The sequence below is a fragment of the Pteropus vampyrus genome, unplaced genomic scaffold, assembly GCF_000151845.1.
Source record: "Pteropus vampyrus isolate Shadow unplaced genomic scaffold, Pvam_2.0 Scaffold1, whole genome shotgun sequence".
NCBI classification, from domain to species: Eukaryota; Metazoa; Chordata; class Mammalia; order Chiroptera; family Pteropodidae; genus Pteropus; species Pteropus vampyrus.
Window position 1 is genome coordinate 7,816,917 of NW_011888782.1, and position 9,916 is coordinate 7,826,832.

A 9,916-nucleotide genomic window follows, 5' to 3' on the forward strand; every position below is an offset into this window, starting at 1 on the left:
TTCCTTCTTGCTTTGCTCTTCCTTCTTTTAGTTTGCTCTTCTTTTGCTCTTTCTTAGAGTAGATGTTTAGGCTATTTATTTAAATTTTTTTCTAATGTAGTTATGTAAAGTCTCCCTCTAAGCACTAGTTTTACTTCATTTCATAATTTCAGTAACATATAAAGATATGCTCCTATATAATTTCACTTCCCTTCTTCCTTTATACTGTCATTGTCATAGATTATATCTTTAGATATTTTGTGCCATTCAACTTAGATTGAGAAAAATTGCACTGAGTTATCCTTTAAATCAGATAGTAAAACAAAATAGAGTGTACAAAAAATACATTTACGCTCTCTTCTATGTTTATATAGTTATCTTTTCTAATGTTCTTTGTTTTTTCATATAGATTCCAGTTACTGTCTGTTGTCATTCATTTCAATCTGAAGGACTTCCTTTAGAATTTTTTGTAAGACAAATTTGGTAGCAACAAAGAATATTAGTTTTGTTTCATTTTTTTTTTTTTGTATATCTAGGAATGTCTTAATATCTTCTTCATTTCTGAAGGATAGCTCTGCTAGAAATAGGAATCTCAGTTGGTAGTTTCTTTCAGCATTTTGAAAATGCTATCTCACTGCCTCTGGTTTTCTATGTGAAATCGGCTGTTATTGAGGATCCTTTAAATGTTAGGAGTCACTTGTTGCTTTCAAGATTCTTTCTTTGTCATCGACTTTAATAATTTAATTGTAACCTGTTTCAGTGTGCACCTTTCTTTGCCATTATCCTACTCGGAGTTGACATGCTCCTTGGATGTATGGATTTGTATCTTTCATTAAATTTGAGAAATTTTTTATTGTTATTTTTACAAATCTTCTCTTCTCTTTCTTTCACCTCTCTTTCTAAGACTTTTATATGCATATGTTTCCATGCTTTATGGTATCCCACAAGTTTCTGATGCTTGGTTGATTTTTCTTGATTATTTTTGTTTGTTTGTTTATCAATTGGCCTGTCTTCAAGGTCACTGGTTTTTCCCTCTGCCACCTAAAATCTCTTATTAAAATGCTTTAGTAATTCCATAATTCTGCATAATATTTTTCAGTTCCATAATTTCTACTTGGTTTCTTTTTAATTTATATCTCTTTATTTATATTTTTATATTTTCTTTAGTCCTTCAGATATAATTTCTTTTAGGTCTTTGAACATTTTTAAAATAGCTGATATAAAGACTTGTCTAGTTCAATGTCTATGTTGTCTGAGGGAAAACTTCTATTGATTTTTTTCTGAGAATGAGATACACTTTTTAATTTCTTTTTACTTTTCATAATTTAAAACTAGATGTTGCAAATAACATAATGTGGCAGCTTTGGAAAATAGGTCCTCCCCCTTCCCCAGGGTTGTTGTGGTTGTTGTTTATTGTAGTTGTTCTTTGTTTAGTGAATTTTCTAAATTAATTCTGTAAAGTCTGTGTCTTTGTCATACATGGGTACCGAAGCCTTCACAGTCTATTTAGTTAGCTGATGATTTTACTAAGATTTTTAAAATTCTTGAACCACAATTCTCATAGTCTTTGCTGCAGAACTCTGTGTTGAAACATGCTAACACTCAAGCAGGCAGTTTACAACTCTGATTTACTTTTTTTCCTGTTGTCAATACCTTAAGGAGGTGAAACGTGAACATTTAGAGTCTTTTCCTGAGCAAATTCACAGATGTGCAGAGCCCTGGACATGTGCATGGCTTTCTAGATATCCAGGAATATGAAAGGGCTTTTGCAGGCCTCTATAAATATCTAATTTTTCAGCTTCTACTTTTAAGCTTTTGATCAGTCTGGTTTTTTGTTGTTATTGTTTGTTCGTTTTTTTGTTTTGCGCTAACTGATCTATCATCTCAAGTTGTCATGATGTTAAAACATTTGACCAAGCTTCCTTTACCCCTTCACTCCACTCATCAAGGAGGGGCATTGAGTACTAGGTAAGTTTGAATGAGGTCAAATAAAGACAAACCTTTTGAGTGTGCCTTCTAAGTTACCATTGGACAGATCAAATAGAGGAGATTCTTTGAGAATGAGATCCATTTTCCTCCCTGTAGTACTGGCAACACGAAATATTATTTTTAAGTCTACCACTGATCTGGAGAATGGGAGATGAACTACAGTAAATTAAAACACCACAAAGCTTGTTTTTTATTAATAGCCTTTTTTTTTTTTTTTTTTGATTAAATGCTCCTCAGGTTGCTTCAAGCCTTTGGTTAATTTCTAAAGTTTTAAAAATGTTCATTCTGACAAAATTTTTCAGTTTAATTTTGTTGATTTTATGGAATAACATACTTTTAAATGTCCTTAATCTTCCATTTTCACTGAAGTCACCATAAATGATTGATTTTTTAAAAAAATTATAATGATGTTGAGCTCAAGTAGACATATAAAAGGATATTTTAATAACTCAGTCTCCAACTTAAAGTAATTATATCTTTATTGAACATATGCGATTGGCAATGTCCTAGGGGATTTAATGATTTGTCAGATTTAATCTTTTTTAATACCTGAAACTGGTTGGTACCATTACTTACTTCCATTTTACACATGAAGAAACAGAGAGAGAGAGAAGAGAGAGAGAGAATGAATTAATTTGCTTAGGAGCCAAACCTAGCAAGCTAACTTAAGATCCATTGCTTATATTAACTATCATGTTAGGTTATCTTTCAAAAATTCAAGTTTAAGATAATTGGAAATTCTCAATAGGATAAATAATTTCCTGTTATGGGTGATATTGAGAGCATTTTTACATTATATGCATGGTAGGTTCTAATGATTTTGAGCATTTATTATACAAAACACTTTACCTATAATGTCATAGTAGACCTCAAAATAACTTAATGGAATACTTCTATTATTCTTATCTTTAAATTGGAAAAGTAATACTTAGAAAATTTAAATTACTTCCTCAAAATAAAGGCCATAAATGAAATTTAATTCAAAACTGAAAATAATCACTAAAAAAAAATCACTAAAAAAATCTCATTATCTTCATCTCAAATTGGCTTTAGTGATGTATTTGGGAGCCAAAAAAAAAAAAAAAATCAGATTATTCTTTCACATAGTAACCTATTACTTTTCAGGAAACAACTGAGAAAAAAATGTATAGGAATTTTTATCTTATATTAATATTAACTAACATTCATTTAACATCTACTGCATTCTTGCTATACATTATCTCTAATCCTCATATCAATCCAGTAAGATGGATATCTTAACTCCTTGTCTTATATAAAAACTAAAGGTCAGAAAATGTAAGTATTGCCTAAAGTTACACAGTTAAATGGCTGACCTGGAAATCAATTCAGACTTATTTATCCCAGAGCACAAGCATTCTCCATTGTGCACAGCTGCTTAGTAATTAGTAGACAAAATACTTGGGAGATATTGTAGGAGATAAATGAGTATCAAAAGCACACAATGGCAAGGCACCATACTCATACTAAGACTTAATTTTTTTGAGAATGATTGCTCTTTATTTTTGAAGCTCAAAATGGAGAATTTCAAACTTAACACAAATAGAAGCTTATATCCTACTAAGAATACTTCTCAGACACTAGAAAGTACTCAAAAATAATCCAAAATGTGCTAATCAATTTTTCTCTTTTAAAACCGAAAGAAAAGCAAGTTAAAAAAAAAAAAAGAAGAATGTTTTCTTCACTCCTCCACTGGTGCAATACCAATCCTCAAAACTACAGCTGGTTCTTAGTACTATGTATTATTATAATGCTCTTCTAATATTCTGCTAGGTTTTTGGTAATCATAGGGGAAAACCAAATCCCCAATCTCGGGGAGTTCCCATTATTTATCTAATAACATATCACATCATTTCTGTAAAATAGAGTCACATATTCTGGATATGGAAAAAATGACAGGCTTCTAGTCTTCCTTTGCTCTTCTCTAAATATTCAAAGCCCATGACTTTAAATCTTCATTTATCCATGCAACAGAATAGAAAGGTTAAAATACTATTCTAGTTTTACCGGTATTATCACTGCCTACGATCAATAATACCCTTGCTTTTAAGATTAGAAAATTAAAGCCAGAATGAGTTAAGCAACATACATAAGATTATACAGCAGATGGACATGAGGGATATTTGAACTCAAAAATTTTAGCACCAGAATCCTTTTTGTACCACTGCATTATAAGTTCTGACATCTAAAACCAACAGTGGCAAATGTGTACCATTTAATTAAATAATGTTGTGTTAAGCATCAGTAAAGTATAATTCCACTATGATTAAGGACATAGTTAAAATAGGTTACAAAATGGAACATATTTGGAAAATTATTAGAAACCTACATGATGGAAAAAAAAATTGATATCTTTAACATAAAAGTTATTTAAAGTCAATAATAAATTGACACATTACGTAGTAAAATAGATTAAGATAAGAAACAAAAGGAGAGTTATAAGCGGCCAATTAGCTCAAGAAAATAGGTTGTATTCTCTGCTATCTAAAAGAATGTAACTCACAGTCTCATGAAATGCTAGTTTACCTATGCAATTAGCAAAGGTTAAAATTTTTAAAAAGTAATTTGCAGTTTTGGAGAGAATATGTGGAAAATGACACACAATAATTTTATAAGCTTTTGCAAAAAAAAAAAGATAGGAAACAAAAATATAAGGTAAGCAGAAAAGCAACTGTCTACATTAAATAAAATACATATAAAGTCAACATGTCTAAGGATATAATTAAAGCAGGATACAAAAGTAGACATATGATTAAAACCAAAAGTCTGAAGTATGCCTTAAAGATACATAGATAAAACAAAACAAAACAAAACACTGTTCTTCCTTCAAAAACTCCATTCTCTTAGACCTTAGATATGTTTTTAACAATGGCATGTTTTTCATTCAAAAATTCACATATATAATTTTTATTTTTATGGAATGTGGAGGAGAAAGAAACTTTCCTCTAACTTCTTAGGTTCTTTCGGTTGGTCTCACAATTATACCTACACGAGTCAGATTAGATTAACAAGAGAAAAGAACCAAATTTAATTGCATGCAAACATATGGGACTCCACATTACAAGAGAGAGTCAGAGACCCCCACGTACACGAGAGATCCAGAGACAGAAAGTTAAAATGAAGAATATGTAACATTCTGAGCTAAGGATGAGGTAAGGTGCCTTGGGACATCAGGGGAGAGGAGGGTCATTTTCAGGAAGATAAGAAGAGCAGATTTTCAGGAATTAGACATTTGTCCTACCCTATAGATAGGTCATAAAAAATTTTCTCTGGCAATAACTCTTATTATGGGCAATGCTCCAAATTTAAATTCTTTGCGGGAGAGATAAATGTTTCTCCTAACTACACAGGGTCTAAATTACCTTCAGCTCAAAATAATTCACATGCCAAAGTGATACATCTTAGGGTGGCAACTTCAGGAATGGCACTATGCTTTATAGGTTTTAAAACTTCAGACTTACATCAAATGTAAGTGACTGGTTCCTAAAACTGGTTCTACATTAAGCTTTTTAGTTATATAGAGTAAGTGTAAGAGACAGAACAAATTTGAGTCTGAAAAGTGTATGTTGTCTCATTCTTTAAAATGTTATTTTATGATAGAAGCAGTAATTACATTACTGCTGTAAGATGAAAGTCTAATTGAATCCTTAATGTGATTTAGCATGGAAAGAAACTTCTTAAATGTCCATTAAATAATTCAAATGTACTAGCTGTAAGCTCAAACATTATTTAGAAAGAGCTATAATATTTTCCCCGTTCAGATATTAAATCCCTAATTTGCAGGTATTTCTTTTCTTACAGTAGTAGAGCACTTATATACTTTCCTAAAGTGCTTTAATGTGTGTTTTCACATTTGATGGTCATAATTATGTAAAGAAAGCAAATGTAATCACCTTTATTTTGAATACTAGGAAACTGAGGCGTAATGACTTCAAATGCTGTATGTAAGGCTCACAGAATGTTGGTGACTGTTTCACGAAGTGTAGTGTTGGTTTTTTTATTTTATTTTTGGTCTATTTTTTTTTTCTTTTTTTCAAGGGTCGTTGAAGCCTAGGTGGGGGAAGGTACTACCTTTATTCATTTGCACATTCATTTAAAGACTAACATGTTTAAAATTCTATTGAACCAAATCGACCTTTCTTTTTCTTTCATATTCTCTTGTCAAATTTGCTTTTCTGAATAAGGTTTTATCATCACATATCTTCCCCCAAACCTGAATTTGAAGGAACAAATAAAACATGCTGTATATCTCTTAGCACAGTGTCCTTCAATAGGAATGTAATCCTATATAATTTAAATTTTCTAGTAGCCACATTTTAAAAAATTAAAAGAAAGAGGTAAATTATTTTTTTATTATATTTTATTTAACCCAATATGTCTAAGATATAATTTAGACTTATAATTGATATAGAAATTATTCATTAGATATTTTGCATTCTTTTTCTGTACTGTCTTTGATGTTTCATGTATATTTTAGACTGATAGTACATCTCAATTTGAACTAGACACATTTCAAGTTCTTAATAGTTAAATGATTGGACACCACAGTCTGAGAGCAGTTGAGACCTCTGAATGTCTACTTTGACTCTTAGTTAAATAAAATTTAAAATATTTCCAGACTTTAAATGGACTCTGGGGAATACATCTGCTTGCAGAGTTAACATTGAAGCTCTGCTAGTTAGTCTTTGTTCACATAATCTGTGCATAATTAATTAATTGAAATGTGAACTTTTTTTTTAATTGACTTTGTTCTTTCTTAGCTTCTCACTTTTCTCTGACCTTCTTTCTTTTTGCAGTAAGATCTTTCCCATCTTTACAAAGACAGGAGCAGTAACTTACATGTCTTAGAGCAAAGAAAGTTTCCTCTTTCGAAAGAATCTCATTTCCCTTATTGATGCCTGATCTCCACAACAGTTATTTAGTTCTTTATTGAATTAGTTCTTCTTTTTTTATTTAGTTCTTCTTTTTAGTTCTTACTTTGTTAATCTACTAGATTAATAGACATCTGTAATAGACAAACTAAAATTTCAATTGCTAAATCCAAAATTTACTTCTCTTCCAGAAAATAGGCCAAATAGAGGCTACTTTTTAGCAAGGGCCCTGGGGAAGGGATGGTGGTACTTCCATTGCAAAAAGTCATTCAGATTCTAAGCAGACTAAAGCCTTGCCTTTGAACATACAGTTTTCAAAATAGTTCTTTCAAGTATTCAGTAAATAAAGAACAAGCATAGAGAAGGCAATACATTCCCTAACCACCTAAATCTATAAGCAACATGCATCATTTTTACTCATGTTCCATCACAAGAGCTAGTCACATAGACTAAATAAAAAGAAGATTGGGAAATATACTGCCTGGCTGCTCTGTGTTTCCTAGTACCAGCTCTTATAGGTGGAAATAGGACATACATCCTTGGTGGACACCAAGACTTCTCTGCCACAAATACTGATCTCTTTCAACTATAAATCTTCTTGTGGAGGATCCACCAAAACTAAGAAAAGCAGCAGTGATAAACTAGAGTTGTAGAGACTGGGATCCAAATTCTTATTCTAGTATTTGAACAAATTAATCAGCTTCATTAAATCTAGTTTTTCCAATTTGTATCAATATGGTTAGGAATTTTGGCAGAGATGGAAATTGTTTTCCTAATATCATTATTCTTTTCTTATATATAAAATAAACCCCAGTTTTGTTGGGGGTGAGGAATTCATCCAGCTAATACCTATATTTCCCAGTTATGGGTGAACATATAATTAATTTTTGGCCAATGACAAATTTGATTATTCATTATTTTTGATTTGGTTAATGTTTAGTGATGCTTCCACATGAAAGTATAAAAAATTTTCAGAAGTTCAGGTCCTTTCTTAGGAGAAGTATATCATAAGGAGTAGGTAAATATATACAGAATTTCTGAGGAATTAAAAATGTTGTATATAAGGTAGGATAGGCTATAATATGCTCTAATAAAAAACAATCCCACAATTCAATGGCTCTACTCAATAAAAAATTATTTATGATTCACACAAATTCTGCTGCAAATTTAGGTAATTCTCGGTGGGATCTATTCTTCATGCAGTAGATCAGCATCAGGGGCTAATGACGTATTTTCTTTCCTTCAAATTTGGAGATTCCCTAAAAAACAGCACAGACATTGAAATCATACTGACAAAACAATGAAAGAATGTTTACACATGTGAATATATCTCTAGTATCCTCCAGTTTTGTGTACTGTTTTCCAATATCTTAATATGTGTGAGGTTAAAAAAAAAACTCCTTTGAGAAGCTTTGAATAATTGTTAATAAATAGCTTTCATTTCAAAATACACTATGCATAATTATTCATCCACTTTGCCACCAACTCTGTTTCAGTTAACTAAATATGATTCTCATGTATAGGCCTTTCTTCAAAAGCTGTCTTCAAATCACTGTTTTCTGAAAGCTACCAGTTAAAGAATGACATCTTGCCAAAGTAGACTAATGGAAGTCAAATCTCATTGTAAAAGCAGAACTGAAATTATGTTTTATGCACATCTGGCAACACATCACTTGTACATAAGAAAGGCGTGAATAAGATTATATCCCAAATAAATTATCCACTGATTATGACAATTAACTAGCTGTCATAGGTATTCAGTTATCTAATTATCTGCTAAAATTGTGTGCCAGGTGTTTCCTATGTCCAAATTTCTATTATGTTAAATTTTATTAACACATCTGCTTCATTTTGAGAAACATTCCTACTTATGGTACCTGGACCGGGTGAAACTATTTCTTTTCTTTTTGTTCATATTTAAAGACCCAAGTTTATAAAGGAAGCCATCTGAATAATGCATGCAGAATGTGTATAGATTCAAACTCATTTGTCCACATCACAGCAACTGTTTGTACTGGCCCAACTGCTTACTGTGCATGCAGATGTTAAATTGTGCATCCTTGATCATCTGTTCATAATGCAAAATGACAGGTTGACTTGTTTTTATCTAGCAGAAATAACTCAAGCATCCACATTGGCAAATTTGACCCAGAAGGTTTTATGAAATGTTTTGCAGTGGAAACTGTGGATGAATTAAAATGCATTTTATCATTTCCGTGTATGAGCATATGTGTATGTGTTCATTGCACAGTGTTTAAAAAATACTAGAGATTTTCCTTCTTGAGCTCCAAAAAGAAGCAATTTTCCCCATCCATCAAAAGAGTGTAAATAACATTGTTTTTCCTTTTTTGGTTTTACCTCCCACTATAAAATAGCTGTGAGCAATGTGCTCAGGACTACAGGTACCTGCTTTAGCAAATATAAAGAAACGTATTCTTTGAAACTGCATTTTTATTTATACAGAAATTCGTGTAAGATTTTACAAAGACTTGTTGGTCTCTACCCTTTTTATAGTAGTGAATATACCTCCTACTGAAGCCAGGAATAAACCTTGTTCCATAAAACAAGTGACTTAAAAGGCTTTTGATTGCATTGTCCAATGTTGTGTCAAAAGTACCCATATGTTGGCAACCATCGATGAACATAAAAAATACATATATAAATATAAATGCAAAAAACACGGGTAGAAAGCATAAAAAAGAAATTGCTTTCTATATACATGGTTCTGATTTTTGACAGAACCAGAATTAACCATAATTTTTTCCTCATTGTCTCTTCCTACTTCAAATTCTAAATAATTATCTAGATATTTTCAACACCTAACTGATTTTTCTGCTACTTGTACTCTCTTCTCAGCCCTTAACCATTTACTCTTCCTTATAAAATCTAAATAGAGCTTCAAGAGAATATCTTTATGAGCCTGATCTTATCATCTTATGCTATTTCCTCCTGTGGGGCTTCTGTGGATTTGGGGTTAAGTATAATCTTTATAAGGCTTATATGAAGAACCAAGTCTAAATCATTCACTTAGCTGTGAGAGATTCTCTACTATAGAACCA